Source organism: Symphodus melops (genome assembly GCF_947650265.1).
Source record: "Symphodus melops genome assembly, chromosome: 1".
In the NCBI taxonomy this organism is placed as follows: Eukaryota; Metazoa; Chordata; class Actinopteri; order Labriformes; family Labridae; genus Symphodus; species Symphodus melops.
In genome coordinates, this window is record NC_136691.1 from 18,945,035 (window position 1) to 18,967,757 (window position 22,723).

The 22,723-nt window shown below is 40.5% G+C and overlaps 1 protein-coding gene and 1 long non-coding RNA gene across 3 annotated transcripts in view; both read left to right on the forward strand.

Annotated features, from left to right (window-relative positions):
* Nucleotides 1-8,336, forward strand: part of LOC306830190 — a 332,171-nt gene extending 323,835 nt beyond the window's left edge. The window contains exon 3 of the long non-coding RNA XR_013779936.1: nucleotides 7,848-8,336. This is a non-coding gene — a long non-coding RNA (uncharacterized lncRNA). The remainder of the gene's footprint in view (nucleotides 1-7,847) is intronic.
* An 8,407-nt stretch (nucleotides 8,337-16,743) lies between these two features.
* fam49a (family with sequence similarity 49 member A) overlaps nucleotides 16,744-22,723 on the forward strand; it is a 36,022-nt gene continuing 30,042 nt past the window's right edge. For both annotated transcript variants that reach the window (XM_079353428.1, XM_079353427.1), the window contains exon 1: nucleotides 16,744-16,899. The gene's annotated coding sequence lies outside the window, so the exon portion shown is untranslated. The remainder of the gene's footprint in view (nucleotides 16,900-22,723) is intronic.

Genomic DNA, 22,723 nt, shown 5'->3' on the forward strand with positions numbered 1-22,723 from the left:
TACAGCAGAATTCAAGTGTGTCCTATGGAAAAGTATCTCTGAGTCACGACTGTCGACAGTGAGAGAGAAGTGGGAGTCCTGCAGGCTGTGACGCTGTCAGAGACGTGTGGTATAAAAGCACAGACTTTGAAGGCTATTTCGATAGATAGATAGATAGATAGATAGATAGATAGATAGATAGATACTTTATTGATCCCGAGGGAAATTCTGTGCGTTTGCGTTCTGTGCGTTTGCAGATCTCATGATGCAAAAGTAGCAATAATAAAAGGAAGATACATGATAGTAATAATAAGGCGATCTCTGACTACATAAAACAGATATTTACTGATTATCAAATATTTACTTTCAGTAACAAAAAACGCTGCAAACTCTTCTTGTACACATATTTATATGGTTCTGTCGCATTACCTATAGTTCATAAATCAGATGCAAGGACTCATTAAGGTTAATATGTAGTTCCTTTGATGCACATAATGTTTGCAATTTGATTCTCTACATAATTCTGTTACTACTTGGGGTTTACATATATAGTAGCCTGTGCATTAAGAAGATAGATTTCTTATTAGCGAATGTTAAGGGCCTGAGTTTACCACCATCATAGGCTGCTAATTAAGGCATAAATCAAAAAGCAGTGTGCTAGGGGACCTGGACAGGGTGGTAATAAAGAAGGCACAGGAGTATAGGTACCACAGTGTGTTAGTCATGAGACCCTGTGACTGCACTGGACTTCTCCACTGAGCCTTAGAGACAGCAGTCTCACTAACGGGCTCCGTCTCCTCCTTTATACTCATCCTTCTGTTTCAGATCTCGTAGTTTGTTTGTTGCTTTCTCATTCCTTTCATTACCTATAAGTCCTTTTGTGTCTTTGAATGGATTTTTCTGAATCCTTCTCCCTGCACCGTTTCTTCTTTCTTGTTCAGTCCTTTCAGTCTTTACTCCATTTGTCCATTCCTTCCTTTTCTCTCATATTAAAATCGTCCTCTGACCACTGCCTCACTTGATTTCTTTTTCTCGCTCTCTCTGTCCCACACACTGTGTCACTAGGTGGCCATTGCTGGCAGCCTATAGTCCCTTGCGCCTCCTCAATAGTCATGCTCTGATACCTCGGCTGATTGCATAAGAACATGGTGTCAACCGGCCATTCAGTCACCGCCAGTGGAGAGGGAAACACCACCGCTACTCACTACAGTGATACAGTGTGCTTCTTCATCCTGTATTGGTTTCAAAGTTGGTTCTCCCTTTGATAATTATTTATAGTAAGATTTTAAATAGCTAAACATAGCTATAGCTAACAGCTAACAGATACATTTAGCAACAAGGCATTGAAAATTGTGGCTGTCCGTTTTGTTTTTTTAAACAAAGATTTACCTGTCATAAAAATGTATAGGCACAAGAGGTTGAATATTGGACTTACTATCATATCTGCAAATGAATGCTGATGACTGATGAGTCACATGTGAATGAATCAACTTTATGAACCATGTGAGTGATTGGAGCCTGCTCCTGCTTGTCCTTTGGGACAATCTTTTCTCCACACTACTCAGCCACAGGCGAAATCCCAAACATTTGTAATGCTTTGAAATGTTTCTTTAAATCATGGTTTGGGTTTGGTGTCTTGGCTCTGACCTCCTTGCAGAAATTTGAGCAGTGGTGAGATAAAAACTTTAACTCTCTCTGGTTGGATCCAGCAGGTGGTTAATAGGGCAGTGGTGGGTTTGAAGAGCAGTACTAGTGTAATGAAAATCGCTTCTTTATACCTGTATTTAAACTGAGTCTGGCTTGTACATTGCCTCCACACTCATAGTGGTCCACAGTTTTACCCCCCGGATGGAAATACAAATACTTTTCATGGTGATACGCACAGTCACAGTTTTAAAATCTGTTTTCCCCCTCACATAAATTCCTTCTCTATTGAAGAATAATATTTTAAATTTACAGGTAATAAATTATTTTTTGCTTGAACATTATTTGTGCCGTTTTTAATTCTAGAATATCGATAGATTTTATTGTTTTTGACTTTTAAAAAAATTAATTTTTGTGGTCTTGATATCCAATAGGTTATAGGTTTGAGTATCTTTAAAATGTTGCTGCATCGTAGATACAGAGAAAGATGTGCATATATGCAAAGGGAGAAAGTAAGACTAGACATCTTTGGAACTTGGACCTATACGTCGTAAAACAGAAACCACTGCAGACGGGTCTCAGAAATAAAACAGTACATGGGCAAGGACAACAGTAAGAGATGATACAAAAGGCAATCATTACAAAATAAGTGAAGACTAAGAGAGAAGATATATTTGTGAAAATAAAAGAGGAAGCACTAGAAACTTTTATCAGAGATTTACAGCAACACATGGAATGAAAACAAAATAAGACAGGAAATGAATTCTAAACACAGAAATGAACAAAACATAAAACTGAACAAGAACACATCATGACAGTTTTCACTCGTTTGTCCGATAAAATCCGACTCTAGCTTCTTTGCATATTTGTGTTTCCTCATTTCATTGGTTCTTCGTTGATCATTGCAGACATGATGTGTAAAATCTGAGGTAATTAATGCGAAATGACGAGGTAAATGGGCCAAAAAACTGTAATGAAAACAACTGTGAATGGTGCTGCATTGAAGATTATCCCCAGACCCTTTTCAAATCAGACATGCATACAAGCCAGATTCCCCATTCATATTTTTGCTTGCAATTTTGGCGATTAAAAGAATTACAATTTATCAAAGGGGGTGATTTTTGTCCGGCACCATATTGTTGGAGCCAGAATATAAGCTGGCTTTCATTGTCGGTACACTAATGCAAGACATGAATATTCAAGCATAGAGTCGAGCTCCAGGGCAAACAGATTTTTATTTTTTAAATATCAGAGCAACAAATACTCGTCTACCTACACTTCCTGAGTACACACCGCCCCCGTTAATGTCTGACACTAATCTGATGACAAAGCGTGGGCTGTTGGTGCACAAAAGCTTCAGAAAGCTGTGGGTTTAGGTATTTACTCTGCTACTCTCTTATGAGTGATTTCTGTAATTCTTTTGTCACTAAAATGCAATCACTCACACACACAGACACACTAATAAGTCAGTACCTCCATTGCCGCTATACTGCTGTTTTCTGACATGTCACTGCAGCCATTATTCAACTGCAGACCTCAGGCCATCGATCTGGACACAAAAGGAAATGTTGCTGCCATCAATAACCCTGGAATCCTTTTCAGCAGGCCACCCAGTGCTAGTTAAAAGCAGCTTTTGTTGGCAAAAAAGCAGAAGAGAAAGAAAGAGAAAAATGTACATACAGGATTCACAGCGAGCAACATCACAAAGCGTGTACAACATCAGTGCAACTAAGGTCTGCATGCAGCAGCTTTGATATTTATTCGTTGAGCTGCAAAGAAACAGGAAGAAAGCTGGCGACAGAGAGGAGTGGTCGGCTTATGAGCAAGCTAACAAGATCAAAATGCTCAGAAAGATCCAACAAGTACTCCCTAGTAAGGAGAGCCTGGCAGATCTGGGGCCGACTGTTTACTGTTTGCTGTCAGGACGCATGTGTGTGTGTGTATCTGTGTGTGTGACTGCACAGCACACTCCACTAACAGAGGCCAAGCGTGGAGACACTTTGTGGCACAAGGGTGACGCTTTAAGGCCAAGGGAAGTTTGAGACTTAAAAGATTTTTTGGGACCTTGAAGCAGCTGTGAGTTGATCTGAATATTCAGGAAGACAGTCCAGACAAGACAGAAGAGTCAGACTGAATGACAACAGGCAGTTTATGTGCAGGCCTGACTTCTGTTTGGTGAGGTGTCACTTTGATTTTAAAGCTCATAGATGTCTTCCTTTCAGGGTTTTTGAAAAATATGAGCACATTTGTTTCTGCAAACCAGAAGAAGCAGTTTAGTCAAGTTTCTCCAGAAAAGAGGGACTTGCAGTACACACACGTCCACACCATGTGGTCTTCCCTCTGCATGAGGCAACCAGAGGCCTGACATTTGAATGCTTCTTGGTACAGGGAGGTTGAGAGAAAGACAAAACTGACAATTCAATGCACCTGACCCACTGGGCAACAAAAAGCCCTGTCATCAAATAGCAATGGTGACATTTACAATCCACACTCACATCTGTTCTGGCAGCATTTCAATTCTGACCCACAAAAATGGAAATGTTGACATATCACTCAACATTTTCAACAAAAGTGTTTTGGGAGGATCTGAAAACAGGCATAGTAGGGAATTTCTGAGAGTGAAGCCGATTAACAAGATTAAACACTGGATTGCGGAATATATTATCGCATTTATGAGTGTGTCCTTTTTATGAACGTGTATTTTTGAACAGTCTGAGTAAACAAGCCCATGCAGCCGTTAGCAACAGTGTCATGGCATCTTGCCAAGTATGGACATCAGGAGATGAAAGAGTGGAAAGTGTTGTTTTGCACTGTCCAAACACCAAGGACGAACAGCGAAGAGAGCGAGTGCGTACATGGCATTTGTTTTTGTATTCCACCTTCGGGCCCTGAATGTTAATATCACTGAATTTATTATTTTATGCTCTCAGTATGCATCTACAGTCCACTCTCGGAAACAACAACCACTGCCTTATGTCAACATATTACGCTCATTTTCAGGCCATGCCCTGAGAGGACATTAGTGCAGACAATAAACAAGGTTCAGTTGTCCTTGCTCAGGGCCATGACTGGGCCTCACAGGCCACCGTCGACTCAAACAAGCTTTTCTCTGATAGTACACATTGAATTTAATGCCTATGAGAGATTAGATTAGATTCACAGGGTCAACTATGTTCTATGCTGTAACGTGCCTCACCATCATTAATGTGTTCCGTTGTGTCACAACTAAATAAAGGAGGCATCAATCTGTACACGATAACTGAATATTTGCATTAACACTGGAATGACAGTAACTTCCTGCTGTTTATGTGAACGATTTGTTTTACCCTACAGCTAATAAGATATGGCATTAAGCATGTGTAATTCTATAAGGCAGTGGGTGACTGCCAGCAAACCCCACCCATAGGTGCTGCTCTGTGTTCATAAATCATCTAGCAAGTAGAGTGATGTATAGAAGGAGAAGGGGCATCAAATCATTACAAAAATTGGATTACACTTATTTACAAAATGATTTCCTGTTATCCGTGATCCATTTCACGAAAAGATAATGTACATTGTGTTAAATTCAGTTGATATCTCTGCTGCTGAGTCAGCAGTGTGGTGAGCTACTGCCACCTAGAGGATGATGAGTTTTTTGCCACAATCCAGCAGGGGTTTAAACCTGCATTGAAGTGAACCTTGGAAAATAAATTATGATAATTCAAGCAACAGTCCTCTCATTTTTTTTCCAGGCCGAGTACTTACAGTATCACAACAACATTTAATATGTTGACTACTAATGTTTGTATTTTCTTCCCACACTTTGGGTTGTAGTGTTGTTGGAGGATTAACTTTATTTACTTACTAAGAGCAGATAAAAAACCAAATTATTGATCAGAGAAATGTTCGTGCTGTTACAAACAATATAAAATAAACTTCTTGAAAATACATCAAAGTGAAACGTGTGGCTGATAATCTAAGAATTTATTTAAATTATTCATATAACATGGAAGGAAAACTGGCGACATGGCAGGGAACTGCTGTTGCCTCACGGCGAGGGGGGTCCTGGTTAAAGTCTCTGTCGGACTCTGTGTAGTTTGCTCTGGCTGTGCTTGATGACTTCTGGATGACTTCATCTGCCTATAAAACAACCTCTTCTCTGAATCAGAGAAGAGTACACTAAGTGTACTAGATGCCAGCATTAAATTTATACAACCCAAAAATTACACATCAGCTACTGACATCGCTTCATGCCATACTATTCGCTGATATGCTGATATCTGTCAACAGGGCTTATATCATGTGATACTGATGTTGGACGGATGCATCAATGTATTTACATTTTTGAAAGCAATGTATTACTTATTTTTGTTTGGGTCCAAGGCGCTCTGCTTTTCTTTGGCACAAGTTCTGCTGGGAGGTCTCTAAGGATAACTAGTTGGGATCCACTGCTTTAATGCAACAGTTATGAATACAATAAAAGGAATATCCAGCAGGTGTCACTTTTGGACTGGTTTTCACATTTTGGTTGACTGAATGTTTAGGCATATTATGAGACAAACTAAAATTGGCCAAAGCCCATAATCCCAGCAGAGATTTTCCAACAGTTTTCAACATTTTTCAACAATAAACAACTGAGTAAAACCATTCAGTTGTGTGCATTTATGTTTCTGATGTTCAACTTCTTTGGCCTGTTGAATTGACTGGATTGTGAAAATGTCTGACGTGTCTCATAAACCATTCAATATTGGGATCACTGTCTTCATGTGGCAGCAGTTATACTGTAAACCTTTCACTGACCCATTTCCAGCATTAGAAATGTGTCACAGTTGCATAACTCACATGAAATAACACATCATTCAATAATTATAACACATACTGTGACACGTGGGAGAAGTCATTTCACACGCTGCATTATGTGTGGGGGTGTGTGTAAAATTGCTGTACAGGAAACTAAACTCCATGACAACCAGAAGTTTTAGAAGACGGGGGTGTACCCTTACCCTCATCATAACCTAACTGACCCTTCTGCTCCTGTTGAGGTGTGTTTACCGTGAACAAACCTTTAACCACAATGCTGACAACAAAACTCTGCGGGGGTGTCTCGGAGGTCTGAGGCAGCTTTCTGAGCTGGATTATTAAGAATTCATTTTGTTACGAGTAAGACCAGGAGGTGACTCTGTGTCACCTGGACATAAGACTTAAACAGTCACAGGGACTTTAAAGCAACAAGATTTGTGTCCACACTGAGCTGATTAACTATGGTAGTTGTTCATTATAAACAGACCCAACACAATTTTATGAACCTATACATCGTTCTGAAAAAGCAATACTGGATTTTATAATGTATCTTTTCTTTCTTCTGTCAGGATGCATTTGATGTCTTGTGTAAAGCACTTTGAATCGCCTTGTTGTTGAAATGTGCTATATAAATAAACTTGCCTTGCCTAAAGCTTTCACATGCTGAAAAGACTCGTTTTAAGTGATTGAAGAGCCTTGACATTTTTAAACTGTCAAATAAAGCACCAAATGACAAGCATTTTGGTCGGATGTTGTAAATAGATGAAGTGCTCAAGTCGTGATGATGACTTCTTCAAATGGTTCTTCACTAACATAGTCACACTGTCAATATTTCAGCCATGAGAGTGCACTTCTTAAAAATAAACCACTACAATTGTTCTTCTTCATGGTGCGATGTCAATCCTGTCTGGGAAATTTAAAAGGCATTGGTAAAAGAGGTGAGCATAAAAGACATCCTGCGTGGTTCCAGTCCCCAAGACATCGCACCCCAGGGAGCCTAACCACTTCAGACCTGTGGTCCTCCCCTCTCACCTGATGAAGACCATGGAGAGGATCATCCTCAACAACCTCCGCCCCCTGGTGACTTCGAACCTGGATCCCTTGCAGTTTGCCTACCAACCGGACATCGGGGTGGATGACGCTGTCATCTACCTGCTGCACAGATCCTGGACTCACCTGGAGAACTCCGGCAGCACTGTGAGGGTCATGTTCTTTGTCCACTTTTAAGTCCAACACAGTCGAGGTGAATGGCTGCTCACCATGAGGAAGGTTTCACTCAAGTTTTTTTGCCTGTTAAAAGGCAGTTTTTTCTTGCCGTTACCAAATGATCCCATGAGATGGCTCATGGTGGGTTCATGTTGACTCTCTATGCATAGAAAAGAGTACAGGCTAAACCTGCTCTTTTTGGCATCATTGATATGAAACAGTTTAATCTGTCTCCACAGGTGAAGGTGAAATCTGTGAAGCAGCATTTTGAGAAGGAGGACCAGCTGAAGTGGTGAGCGATGAGAGCTGTCGTGGCACTGCGGATGGTTCCAGAGGCCGAGCCAATGATGTCACAGTTCCAGTCCCAGTTTCTTTCTGACCAGGAGCTGGCGGCCATCTTTAACTCCATCCAGCAGAACACCAACATGGATTCAATGTTTTACGGTAAGACACTTATCAAGCAAAGAGAACCTAGTTCATAATATGACATGTACATTGGCTTATGACTGCTCTAATATACTGTATATGGCAAATATCAAGGCCACTTTGATGGTAAAACTAATGCAAGCAAGGTACAACAGCTTTGCATGAGGTTGGTTGAGATGTTGCAAAAACATTTTACCAAAGGGAAAGAGTGCACAGAAGTTTCATGTGTTTCTGACTAAAGGTAAGTAACGATTGTACAGAGAAGGTGCAAATACTATGCACACAAGTTTAAAAAGTTCAGTGCTGTTGTGTTCAGTATACATTTATAAACAACTTGTCTTTTTATTTTATGGTTTGTATCACTGTATGTAGTGCTTTTCCTGTTTTTGCTACCTGCTTCTGGAACCTTCAAAAGGGATTAATAAAGTTGTTGTTCTATTATCTGCAATGCACCACTGTCACTGTATTATTTAGTATCTGCCTACTTGCACAGGGCATTTCCTATTTACTGTATTATTATTAGTAGTTTTTTTTTTTTTATTAAAATATCTATGAATTTACTGAACCTATGTTATATATATATTTTGGACTTCTATTACTTTTTATATTTCGAACTGTTATCAAAGCCAGATAAATCATTTCTATTATACTGTAGTTTCTTTTATGGCAGCCACCATGACGAGGTCGCCACGACGGACACAACCGTTAATTGTTGCCATGGATAATTGTTGCATAAGGCAGCGGGAACTGCTTCTTAAGGCTGCCATTCTGTTGCTGTGATAAAAACATGCCGATTATACTTGGATACTGGGGGAGCTTTCTGTATCCCGCCATGACTCGACTTCATCCTTTGTTGTTTTTATGATTGAGAGCCCCCTGGAGGTGGAATTTAAATACTGTGCCTTTAAGTTTCTTTACATGTGTTAAACTGCAGAGGTTTTAGGCCATTTTACATCAGTCACCCCACTTCTCAAACACTTAAATATTTTCAGGGAACTACGATTTTGCCAAAATGATCATAAGGGGTTTACAGAACATTTCCTCATGCTAAATGTTAGAAATTGAGAAAAAAACAACAAGCTCCACTGCCGTCCCACAAAGCAGATATCATTTGTCAAGGCAGGAGAGCAGCCCAAACCACAGCTGGCCTACTCTCAACTGCACAGGACTGGCAGTTAATGGTTGACCTGGGAAAGCAACTCAAGTTTCTGGCACACATCATAGAAACATCCTTGCGACCAGATATCGTCACTTATCAGAGGCCTCAAGACAACTTGCCCTGATAGAATTGACTGTGCCCTGGGAGGACCGTATTGAGGAGGCTTTTGAAAGGAAGCTGGCCAAATATCAGGAACTCCTTGAGGACAGCCGGAAACGAGGGTGGCGGGCAAACTTTTATCCAGTTGAGGTAGGCAGCAGAGGCTTTGCAGAACGCTCTCTCTACAGAGTCTACACCGTGCAGGGTTTGAGAGGGTCACAAAGAAAACAGCCTGCAACGGAGGCAGCAGAGAAAGCCTCCAGGTGGCTGTGGATAAAAAAGGGGGATTCGAGGCCTAATGCTGCTGGGACGCAAGTCAGGGCTTGATCAACCCCTGTTGGGTTTCCTGGGTGAGGATGTATGATGTTGGGAGACCCGAAAACACCCAATGAACTCAGAAAACATCACTGATGATGCATCCCAGCGCATTCATAGGATGTATCTTTTATCTCAGTCATTACAGAAATTGTATAACAATTATCACATCTGCCTCTGGGCTCAATAGGAGCAACAAAGACCTTGTCTTTGAAGAAAACAACCAGGAAGAAGTAGACTGCTGATTTCTGTCTGTACTGGCTTTACAGTGAATCAATGATGATGCACAGTTGGTGTTTTACTCACCAGATACAGATATTGTGTATCTGGTGTGTTAGTCACAGCAAATGATGGTCTCATGTTGAAGAACACATCAATTTCTGTGGCTTCTGGTGTTGTATATATTGAACCACGGTTGTGAGCTCTAGGTAAAAAAAAAGAGCAAATGCTTTGCTAGCCTTCCATGTATTCACTGGGGTTGACAACACAGGAAGGTTCTCCTGCATAGGCAAGGCAACCTGGCTGCAGGTCTACCTCAAAGTAGATGAAGATATTATCAATGCTCTGTATATTCTTTTGGATGAAGCAGATGTAACAGAAGGAATGCTGTTAGCCCTAAAGTTTACCAACCCAAGCGGATCTACATCAAGGCAATTCCTCAACTGTGATGGCACTTCTTCTGCAGACATAGGGCAGAAAATGACGAGCGCCCTCCAAAATATTGAGCTCTGAAGCAGCACCTTGAGAGTCCATGTACAAACAAGAGTATGGGTACAGAAAGCCATTACTCTACAGGATCCACAGCTGGATCCTCTGCGGATACTTCAAACACTCAGATGGCATGCTGAAACCAGTGACCACAGAGGTCCTCCAAGCCCCAAATGTCTTCCCTGAGTTGGTCCAATTTTAAAGTGTAAATCTGCAGAGTTTAGGATTTAACCTGTACTGTGTCAGAGCAGCAGCAAGTGCCAGAATGATGATTCCCAAGCAGTGATGCAAACTGTCTAATTAAAAAGGTTGCTTAATCATATTGTGGTCTAAATGTGCATGTTGATACTTCCAAAGCATCCAAGTTTTACATTAACAAATTTTAAACTCAAAGAAAAAACTGATGTATTTCTATGGGATGATGAAAAAATACATGTTTTTTTGAGGAACATGGAATATTAACTTTTCATTCTAATCATATTGCAAGAAAACTACCACACCGGGTCATTTTTGACCCACTAATACATCTATGTGTTAACATGGTAAAGTTGTGTAGCTTTCTAACTAGCACCAATAGATTCTCTGACCTTGAAAATGTGGGGTTAGAAGTTAAAATCAAGATTCCAGCTTATTCAGAAGCTGAGATATTACAAATTAAAGTTTCATGGCGGCCATTTTTTTTAATCCAAGATGGCCACCACATAGACATCTGGGCAAATGCAAACATTGATTTTCTGACTCCTTCTACCATAACCTTTCCACAAATGTATAGTTTAACAAATCCCCAAAAAATCCCACAAACGTTAAAATCTAAATATAGTGAACCTGACTAAACCCCAGCACTGATAGTGACGTGTGTTATACCTTCTCTCAATAAAACCATATAAAAAGAAACATGTTCTCTTACCCCTCCTCCCAAACTCAGGAAAAACAAAACAGCCTGCATGGGTGAGGGTCTACACCAGTGTTTTTCAACCTTTTCTGAGCCGAGGTACACTTTTTTCATTGAAAAAATCTCAAGGCACACCACCAGTCGATAATGTTAAAAAAATAAAACTATGTAGCCCATATTAACAATATAAAGTAATTCTTGTGTTTATTTGGTAACAAATAAACACAAATAAAAATATTTCTCCTCACTCAGTGTGAAACCTGGGCTTGTTTGGATGAACACAAAGTTGATATCCTGGCAGGAATTGAAGAAAGACACACACGAAGCTCTTCCTCAACAGCTCTCAGTCTCTCTCTGCTTTTAGTTTTTATAGCAGTCAGGCTTGAAAAGCTCACCTCACACAGATATGTCGTGGAAAATGGGAGCAAAGTCAAAATTGCTTTGTTTGCCAGAATAGGGAACTCCTTGGCAGTCGCCAACCAAAAACTATCCAAAGGTAGATCTGCAAAGCTTAGCTTTAAACCACGATTTTGTCTCAGTTCAGTTAGGTCCTCCTGCTCCTGTAAAGTCATGTCCTTTCCAACAACTGATGCTGAGCTATCAGGGTCCCTAACCCAGTCAAGGCATTCAGTGAAGGCTGAAGAGAAATAAAATAAAATCTTCTCCTCAAAAGTTTTCAAACGTTTAACTATTATCTCACACAATGCAGCAGTGTTAACATCTTGCCATTTCTTGGTGAGTGGAAACATTTCAAGGTTGCCAGTTTCCACATGTTGTTGCCAGAGGTGCACCTTTGAACGGAATCCATTTATTTTATCTGTACTTGTAAGCAGGTTTTCATTTTGGCCTTGCATTCGTGTGTTCAGTTCATTCAGGTGATGAAAAATATCTGCCAGGTATGCCAGCCCTGCACACCACTCATCACTTGCAAGCAGTTTTGCGTCATCGGACCTCTCATTTGTCAGAAAAACTTTAAGTTCCTCCCGCAGCTTCTGCAACGTGGTAGCTCGCTTTAAGGGCTCTCTCATTTACCTTTGTGGTTTTTCTCATGAAAGTTGCCTGTTTCTCTGTGTGTTCACGCAGGCGAACAAAATAGTCCACATTCTTGTTTTGAAGCGAAGGGTGTTTCGTTTGGAGATGGCGTTTAAGCTTACTTGGGACCATAGCACTGTTGGATAGCTTTTCACCACACACCAAGCACAGCAGAGTTTGTGCCGTTGCATCCCCAGTGTAAGTAAATCCAAATGAAAGATAGCTTTCGCTGTATTGCCTCGAAACTTTGCTCGAGCTCACAGTCTTTGCTTTCTTTTGATCTTCACTTATACTAGGGCCTTCATCTGAGTCCGAATTTTGTCCAGGGTCCAGTTCGGAGTGAGCATTTTTCTTTTTCAAAAACTTCTCCATCACTGTTACCGTATATTCTCGCTAGCCATAATGTCACTGTCACCGCCACCTGTCGCATCAATGCATCACTAATTCTCTTGTCTCTGAGTACAATGCAATTATCTACCTGCTGCCACCTACTGATATGGAAGAGTATTACATGATAACTCTGCCAGGCACTTGACAGCACAGACACTCGACTTCTTTTTTAGACCAATTAGGTGAAATTTGATCATTTCCCACGGCACACCTGACAATATCTCACGGCACACTAGTGTGCCGCGGCACACTGGTTGAAAAACACTGGTCTACACCATCACTCTCCTCCCGACTGGAAACCAAACACCTCCTCACTGTTTCTGCCCCCCCCTTTATACTTATGCAGAGGACACCAATGTTTCCGGTACCACTGGCTACAATTAAGTAATCCGACGGTAGCAGGTTCAAATCCTCAGAGGAACTTATCTTATTAAAGCTGCAAATGAGACTGTTGTTTACTTGTTGTACAATGCTCAATATACTCATAAATCGTACCTGCGTCTGCTGCAGCTCTCACACTGACATTTTTTCAGAAATTTCCTATTCTAGTTATTAACATACCATTCAGAACTTTTTTTTATTTTTTTAAATTTTTTTTACAACTAAATAAGTTCTGGATATCTTGACCAACCTGCTGTTAGAATTAACTCCTGTAATCACAACTATCCTCTTGGACATTTCTTTGATAGAATTTAAATGTCAGGTCAGGTTACTTCTGTGGCGCAAACATCCGAGCGGTTCACCAGAGCTGCTGCACCTTTTGGCCCTGCTTTTCTTTCACAGTGGTCCTGCCTGTCTTACCTGCCTCCATAAGTTCCTGTGTTAGTTCTCCACTACCCGTTTCTTGGCTGTCCTTCTGCAGCCCTGTCTGTCCAGTCTTTTGAGCTGCTCCTGAACTCCTGAATCGCTCCACCAGGCAGACAAAGATCCCCTTCTGGGGTCAGATGTGATTAAAACTAAGAGTTTTGTTATTGTTGATGTCACTTTTAGTGGGACGCCATTAAATATTGTCACAAAATTTAAACTCTTAACTGGTAGTGTTATCTCTAACTTAGTCAGAAAATGCTTAAAAACATGAGCACTCATACTTATAGATATATTGAATGATCATAAGGAGTTATTAAACAAGTTATGAAACACATTCAATTTGATGCCTCTTGATGACATACAGTCCATAGAACCATGAAGACTGATTATTTCACTTTCAACTTACTTTTCTGATTTACTTCCCTCGCTGGCAGACTGTCCACTTGCAAGACAGGATGAGTAAGAGAGACAGAGTTGTAGTTACTAATTTAATTCTTTGTCTTGTATTGAGACATGCTTCTGGCTTTAACAGAACCTCTAACCTGCTTCCATGTGTCTCTATCCATCACTGAAACTAGCTGTCCCTTTGCAGTGATGGCTATCTCTCTCTGAGGTCTCATGATTCATGTGAACACCGAGGATCGTCCAGACAGCCTGTTGCTTTGATAAATATCCTCTCTGCAGGGCACACAGCAAAGCAAAGCAGACAGCAGACAGTCCATTAGGTGTGATGCTTAGCAGAGAGGAGAATAAAATGTTTGTTTCCAGATGCAGCGTGGCTGAGCACAGACAGTGCGGTCTGAATTCAATGAATTAGAACCGTCATTATGTGCTCGCTCTGCTCCTAATCCTGTTCATTGTCCAAAACACTCAGTTTAATGGCCTGATAACAGTAATAATTAAAAAGAATGTGTATAACAAACAATGCAGTGCAATACTATCGTATCATCTTTACTTCTAGATTCAAGGGTTGAACTGACAAGTAAGTGTTGTTTCTACTGGTGTCTCATTAATTTCTTTTTGTTTAATTTCAGCTCAAGCACCAACCTCTGTGTGAGAACCCCATTAAACTTTAGAGAATAAGTTTTCTTCCTCTTTTTCCACCTGCACATTTTGGGACCTAAGCGGTCCTGAAAACTTACCATAATGTGCACATGTGATGATGCAGCAGCAAAGTGATTGAGCTGATTGGCTTATACAATCGTGTTTTATTACACAGCATTTTATTTCATTTCATGTGGCTGCGGCAATTTTTTTCTTTATTTCTAAATAATGTAATCAGGTTGTTGTTGTAAAATCTGCTAGTATGTAAAACTTAAACAACATTAAAATTTCCTGATCATGATATCTTCATCAGCACCACAAGATTACAGCGTCCCTACACTCTCCTTCAGGAGGTCAGGCTTCAGCAGTGGAGACAGCCAACAAGGATCTGTTATTTGAGGGTCTCTCGGCGGAGAAATCTTCCCTGGAGCAGAAGATGAAGGTCCTGCAGAATTAGGCTTTGCTCAACTCAAAGCAGCTGAAGGGCTTGCAGAACCAGATGCAAGAACATACCAGCACATGTTTTGAGCTGTCCTCCAAACTAACAGCATAGGAGGAGGCCAATCAGACGCTCGAGGAGAAATCGGAAGTGCTCCAAAATTAAATAAGGCACTGGTTGTCGAGGGATGGCGGTCTTGAGATTGAAATGAAGAGTCAGACAACAATCATGCGAACAGGAGGAGAACTCTTTGTGGAGGAAACTCAAGAAGTCCTTTACTTCAACATACCTCTGTTAATTTAAACAGCAGAAGAAGCACATGCTGCAGACTTGACAGTTTATCAATGACACTTAAGATTTACGATTTATTTTATTTTCCAACAATGGGAGAAATGTGTCTAGAGTTCTACAAAACAGAACACCTTGAGTGATTAATAATATCAAAAACATTAATATTATAATAATATCATCAACATTAATTACTTGAAAATGTTGGGATCCGTGCCTATCCTATGAGGGCCAGACATCTAATTGTATTTTAACTTAATTCTCTGAATTTCAACTTCATGAATCAAAAGTATGCAGAACTCCTGACTGAGTTGGAGTGATACATGTTGTGAAAAATCCAGAGGATGTTGTTGTCCTCTGAAACTGAAGATTTTTTTTAAATCCTAGTTTTTTGCATGAAAATGAAAGTTCAACATTTTTAAAGAGTTAAACCTTTTGTTGTGTTGAAAATATTTGAATGAAAATTAGAGTAAAGTATTGTCATCATAATTCTCTAGTAGCCCGAGCTCTTAAAGCTTAATAAGTCCATCTTTAATCTTCAATTAAACATAAACCCATAAGAAACAAAGCAGAACCAAAATACATGTATTATTATTCATTACACTTTAATACAAGAACTTCTTCATTTCTGTTTATTGTGCACATGTTTCACATTAAACACTAACAAGGCATAAGCTATAAGCTTGTATAGGATATGTCAAGCAGGAATCCGTAAGTACAATTTGAGGGCTATGGTCTAAATAGAAACAAAACATGTATCATCCTATTAGACACACGACATATCAGAATCAGAAATACTTTATTAATCCCTGGGGAAAATCTGGTCCTTTCAACTCAATATAGAAGTGATAAATAAAGAAATATATGTAGAATAAAATAGAATAATAAGTAGAATGAGCAGAAATAAGAAGGTATAGCTTACTAAGGTAGGTAGGTATAGGTAGGTAGGTAGGTAATTAGTGGGTAGTTTGATAGGTACTACTAGTATCCCAAGAAGAAAGCTGTGAACAAGCACAGGGACTTATATGTACAAGTAGGGAAGAAAAGAGAGGCCCTGTTTAATACCAAGGTTTTCTAAAAAGCCACATTTTCCGTTTGTTATATTCAGATTTATCTGCTATTACTTGAAAATACTGGACCGCCTCCACAAGGTTTGCACGGGACGTCATTCACGCAAATATTCTTAGTAAATCACCCGCAAAACGCCCACAAACCAAACGTGCAAACTTTTGCAGTGAACTCGCAATTTAGTCCTATTTAATTGAGATCTTAGTAAATCAGGCCCTAAGTGTCTGGCAGGAGACAGCATAATGCACAAAGATTCATTTGTTTGATGTTATTGTCCAGGGCTTCATTTGTTTTAACCTGTATTTGCAGACAGCGTGCTGTAGATATGAAATAGTATGCTGAATTATTTTTCACATACCGAGTAAAAACAATAACTGATTTAATTGGCTTATTTCGCACTGTCCCTAATATTGACCAATAAGAACTGTGGATGGGCGGGGCTTTAAACTGCCTTTTTTCCCCCCTCGATGTTTTCCTGGTGGCAGAGAGGGAGGGGTCTGAGCTGAGCGTGTTGTTGTCTGTTTCTGCCGGGGACGAGAGGAGCTGCCAAGGTCGGTGAAAAGTCCTGCTCGGACCAAGACTTCGCTTCATAGCATCTTAAAAAAGTACTGCAGAGGCATACAGGTGAGCTGTACGTTTAAGACAACTTTAAGTGGGCTGTTTGAGCTGAATTTACTGTGCATGGTGTTTTAAAGTGTGTCTCCCCGGTAACCCAGTGACTGTCAGACGAGTTCACATGGGGAAGAGATGTGCCGGGGGAGGAAACGCTAAGTTGCTGGCTAACATTAGCCACTTACATGAGCGCTAAGATAGTTTTCTATCACGCATTTAAACGAACTGCAAGTGTGATAAGCCTCTTACTGGTCATTTGCCTGTGCCTGTTTAGTGTTACAGGCTCATTTATTAAGGGACTTTTCTGAGTATGTCTGACAGCGATGCTGCCGGTCGGCTAGCAGGCGGACTTAGCTTGCAAAGTTGCAGCCACGTTACATTTGAGTGTGCTCATTGCTACTGTACTGCATGAATTAAGCTTTGGTTCATGAGTGTCTTTAATCATTTGAACGATTAATTTATAGAAGTAAAAATTCTCTAAACTACTGTATGTGATGTGAAAAAGTACAGTGATTTCTTTGTAGTGTTATAATGTGGTAATATCTCGGCCCGTTTATCTATTAGAAATCTTTTTTTTATTGTCATAGTTGAGATCGATGTGTTCTGGCCTTAGGCTGTGATTGTATATACCAAACCAACCTGCAGCTGTTCCAGTCTCCTCTCAGAGTCGGTTTTTATTACCAAGTACATTTACACACACAAGGACTTGGACTTGTAGTGTTGTTGTAAAATAATTAGCAAAGCACTAAACATCAAGCAGCTGTAAATCCCCAGTGCTCCTGCTGACTGGGAATTTAAATGAGATGCACGTCTAAAAGAATATAATCTAGAATATAAAAACACTAAAGGTACAATGGAGGAGATGTGCAGGTGTGCATGATTTACATTGCAAATAACTATCAGTATAGTCCTCCAGACAGAGCACACTATAGCTGCTCATTAGTGACTCTGCATCATGGGGTGTTATAGAAGAAGTCCAGCTATGACCATTCACTATTGATTAGTTCACTTCTGTATCATGAGTCACTGCAGTGCTGTTAATGGCACCTATCCAATGTATTTACGTGGTGGTGGGGTTGGGTGCTGTAAAGTGAGGATTAATGTTGGCTTTGATTGTTTGAGAAACAAGTCATGACTAAGGATTTTGTAGAAATGAGTCCTACTTGGTTTGTACTCTGAAATACACAAAAGACTGGACCGTGCTCAACATGCCAGTGTAAAGGGAAAAAGTGTCGGGACTTTAGTCTGTGTTGTTTTTACCAACTTTACCCTCCTACAAACCTACTTATGCAGTTTGTTTTTATGCTTCTTTCTATGCACTGAAATGGCGCTTTTTTTGGGGGGGGGGGGGGGGGGTGAAGACCTACAGCAACAGCTGCACTTCTCTACCAGTGTGTGTGTGTGTGTGTGTGTGTGTGTGTGTTGTTTCAGTCGGTATGCCAGGCAGTAATTGCAGCATTAATGGAATGCATGTTGAATTGTTTGACTGAAACATGCGGGACAATGGCTGTTGTGGCTGAACCTGATCTCGAGGAAGAAGAAGTCGAAATGCTTTGCGTGTTCTTTGCAGGGCCTCAGGGTGGCTGTGCGCGCCCTCTGTATTCACTTTTACTCACTGTGGTGTGGACAAGTAAGAGCATGCAGGGCTTGATATGGCCCCAGAAGGAGGATGCAGGGTCATTACCATGATGAGCACAATGTAAGAACAGTCACACATGATGAATCACTCAGTATCAGACTTCTGCTTTGGAACATCTGTCCTGCATAAGGCACATCAAACTGTTGAGAAAGTGATGAAAGAATGTAGTACAGGAAAAATATTCAAGTGACAAGACCTCTACAAAATCTTTTTTTTTTTTCTCCAACAAGTTATTTTAAACTTAAGAATATATTTTTTTCGTCCCAGTTGATGCGGTGCTGAAAACGTCCCTCTGACGGGCCTCATGTCGCGGCACGCTGGTTAATCTGTTTCTGCTTTGAGGTGCTTGTGAACGATGTCAAGGTTTCAGATGCAGCGCTGCAAAGAGGAACAAAATATATTTTGGCAGAGTCGGAAGGCAACACGTGTAGCTCAACTCTGCCTGACCATCACTTTGGCGAGTACGTAGCTCTTGGATTCAAGTGTGAGTTTTTGTTTTGTCACTGCTCAGTGTTTGTGTCTGTGACAGAAAAACAGGATATGGCATCGCTCGACGCCCACCCACCCTCTCTGTCAGCGGCGTTTTTCTCACATTGTGGTTTTTAACTTGTTGACATACTGAAGGTGGCCTCAGGTACAGAGCCAAGTCATTTAATTAAATGCTTAAGTGCTTATTTAGCACTGCCACTTCAAATACATGACGTAAAGCTTGAATAAATGTACATAAATGTCTGCTGACTAGTAGGTCGCCTATAATTTAACTTTACAATGTGGATGTAATAAGGGACCGAGTGATGACGTTTTACTGCTGCAAATCTCAAAACCTGCTGAACAGGATCCAAGTATTCACTCGTCAAACTAATGCTGGGTGATGGAGTTGAAAAAAATCCACACACACATGTATGTATATATATATATATATAGTGAAAGATCATCAAAAATCATTAAACGCTGGTTGAGGCCGCTTTATGTTCCAGACAGCGTCTCAGCGATTCCAACAGTATTTGCTGCCCAGGACATGGAGAAACCGTGAGGAGCTGTCGCTTACCTAGCTCAGCTTTTAGGATGGGATCGTCCACAAAATTATAGAGAAAAGTTCTCTACCTCTGGGAACACCCTGTGGTCAAAACTAACAAAGAAACAACATGGAAGAAATCTGTGTTTCTTTAAGGTTTCTCAAGGTTGCAGGGCTGCAAGCGAAGCTGCTGCTGACTTTAACCACATTTACCTCACCAAACTTCCTCTGACTAAAACTCTTATAGAAGTAAAGTTACATCCAGTGACCGCTCACTGCACTCTGTGACAGAGTTTCTCTACGTCTAGAGGCTGCACACTTCAGAAGCCTGTTACATTGCTGACGATAAATTACTGATTTTTGTCAACTGTAAACACAAGCAGACACGCTGAGATGAAACAGAAAAGTCACGTTTTCGTAGATCCCGTGCAGGACGGTGAGTGTCCTGGAGCTGCTGCTGGATCAAGGTAGTGAAGGCGGAGGGTGCGTAACTATAAATCTGATATTATAATCAAAGCATACTTTAAAACAAAACTACACAGTAACGTATGCAGCGCCTCACTGTGAGTCAACGTGTGTTTTAATATTCAAAGATGAACCTTTTGTAAGCGTCGGACATTAATGCTACTCTGTCATGTGGGAAATGTGACTCATCAATTTTCTCTGTTGTTCATTAGATGACTGCTATGAATCTTAACTTGCTTTTGTTGCAACAAATAAGAGTATTTCCTTCCAGCAGTGGATTCTGCACAAGTGCCAAGTCTAATATTTGATGTGGATTGGAGCTGAACATGCAGCAGGAAGTTCTGTTATTCTTTCATTGTTGGTGCCAACTGAGGTTAGACTGCAGCACTCAGCGACTGTCCCTGACACATTTAATCAACTTATTGTTCATGTATGTCCCAATTGGACATCAACACGTTCTAAACAAACTTTAAATGGTCATTATTGTATTAAAAAGGACCAAACTAAAGTCCCCGAGTTCTTCTGCTTCAGGCTCTCAGTGTTTGGCTCTCGTCTCGTTGTCGGCCACTAATCATCCAGCACGCCACGGACCACCGGCCACCGCTGACTCAGCCAACGCTGCCATCTGGGCTGGAACAGAAAGCACAACAGACATCTGACTGGCTCGAGAGTCTCTGATGCTCAGCTAACAGATTGTGTGTGTGTGTGTGTGTCGGTGTGTGTGACAGTGGGAAAAAAAATCACAGAAGAGAATTAGATAAAGTTTAAACCAAAAACTTGAAGTAACCAGATCTATGATATGTTGTAGTGGAGTAAAGTTTCACAAATGTAGATCACAGATCTTTGTCACGGATTGGATCGTGTTGTGGATCGGCAAAAAAGAGGAAACAAACATTTCCAATTCCCCGATCTTATTCACTTTTCTGCTCATCAGCTAGCCGTGACTCAAACTGTGAATCACAATGCATCCCGTTACATCCTAAAGGTACCATATGTACATTAGATTACATTAGATTGCTCACGAGCAGTAAAGGTAACCCTGAACCTGACCAATGAACAGGGAGCGTGCAGTGAGGCTTTTCAAACCGAACAGATCGCTCTGTGACGGAGATCATGTAGAACGTTCCTGATGCAGCGGACTGACACCAGTATGATTCATTTAGATCCCTGCATCACATGAGGCTCGACCCGATGATCTGAACTAATCAACTGATCAATAGGTGATATTATACCAACATATCAAGACTACATTCAGTAGACATTCAGTTCATGTTTGTAGTACCTTTGCTTACTAAAAGAAACAATGCATTAGTTAAGTCACATGTTTCTTATTTTCTTATTCTATTTATTTATTATTAAATCGGTTATCCGTTTGATTTGATTGTCCTGGTGAAACTAATCCAGTTAATCTGTGTAAGTCAAAGTAAAGGAAAGATGTAAGTGCTGCTTCTTTCAAAAGTCGCGACATCACGTTAAGTCTTCCTCTGGAACTTGTTTCTCAGCTGAGGAATCATTAAGATAAGACTTAGCATGACGCGGCTCATAAAGGTGATTACATATTCAGGTTATTTTCACGAGTCACCGTGAGAGAGGAGAAGCTGGAACGAGCACTGTGTTAGTCTCAGAGTCTTGTATTGAGCATGCTGACTCACTCTCACACTGCCATGTCTTATTCTCACACTGCTGGTCTAATGTTACCACCTGTCTTTTATCTACAAGCCCAAGTGTCTGCTGGGAAAGAAGAGCCTTCAACTCATGGTAATAAAATTAACTTTAACTGTGTGCCGACTTCCACAAGAGCTCTTTTCAGTCAGAACAATTCAGCAAAGCAGGATTAATAAATGTCAGCTGTAGGAACAGCTTATCTCTTAACAGCTTCTTTTAACACTTAAGCCTCCAGCAGTCAATGTTCACCAGGAAAAACGCCCCGCACACATTTCTCCAATATTTCTATTCTTTGCTGGCTGTCCTCAATCCCCTCCTGTTTTTATTCCTCTCAGGAAATTAGTTGTTTTTTTTCTGTGCGCAGTGAACTATGGCTGTGTCCCAGTAAAAGATCAGGCGAATCAAACTGTGCGCTCCAAGTTCCTGTTTTACCCCAAACTGCCCGTGTGCCTGTCTCTGTATCTGTCTGACTGTGAGAATGAACCACACACTGCTTTATGACCCCGCACACTTCCCGCTCACGTTTCACTTTTTATACTCGCATCCTGTCAGAGGACGCCAGCTCATTGTAAGTCTGTTTGCTTCCTCATTTAAAGTCCTTCAACTTTCCAAACACACAATATAAAAATAAAGTCACAAGCAAGTCTTAGCCACTTAAAATTGTTTTTTTTACACACACACACACACACACACATATATATATATATATATATAACGACATGGCTCCCTCTTTACCTTCTCAGTCTGGGTTTTAACTGGCCTTATTTAAACTTTGAATGAAAGTTGAACGTTTCATGTTGTCATATAAGTCACCTGTTGTTTGTAAAGTTACAGAGCGCTGTCATAAAAAAGGTGATTTAAAATGCTCACCATCTGTGCTGAGAGTTTTGTGCAAACTGATTTGGCACTTTAAGTTAAGCCCAAAGCGTCGTCTTTTTCTGGAAACTAAAAACCGGAAAGCCTGGGAAAACCTGTTAGTGTAAAAATAACAGGTTCATAAGGTATGAAAGTAAAGAGATAAAAGAGTTAACTTTATTTAAGCAGCTTATTTT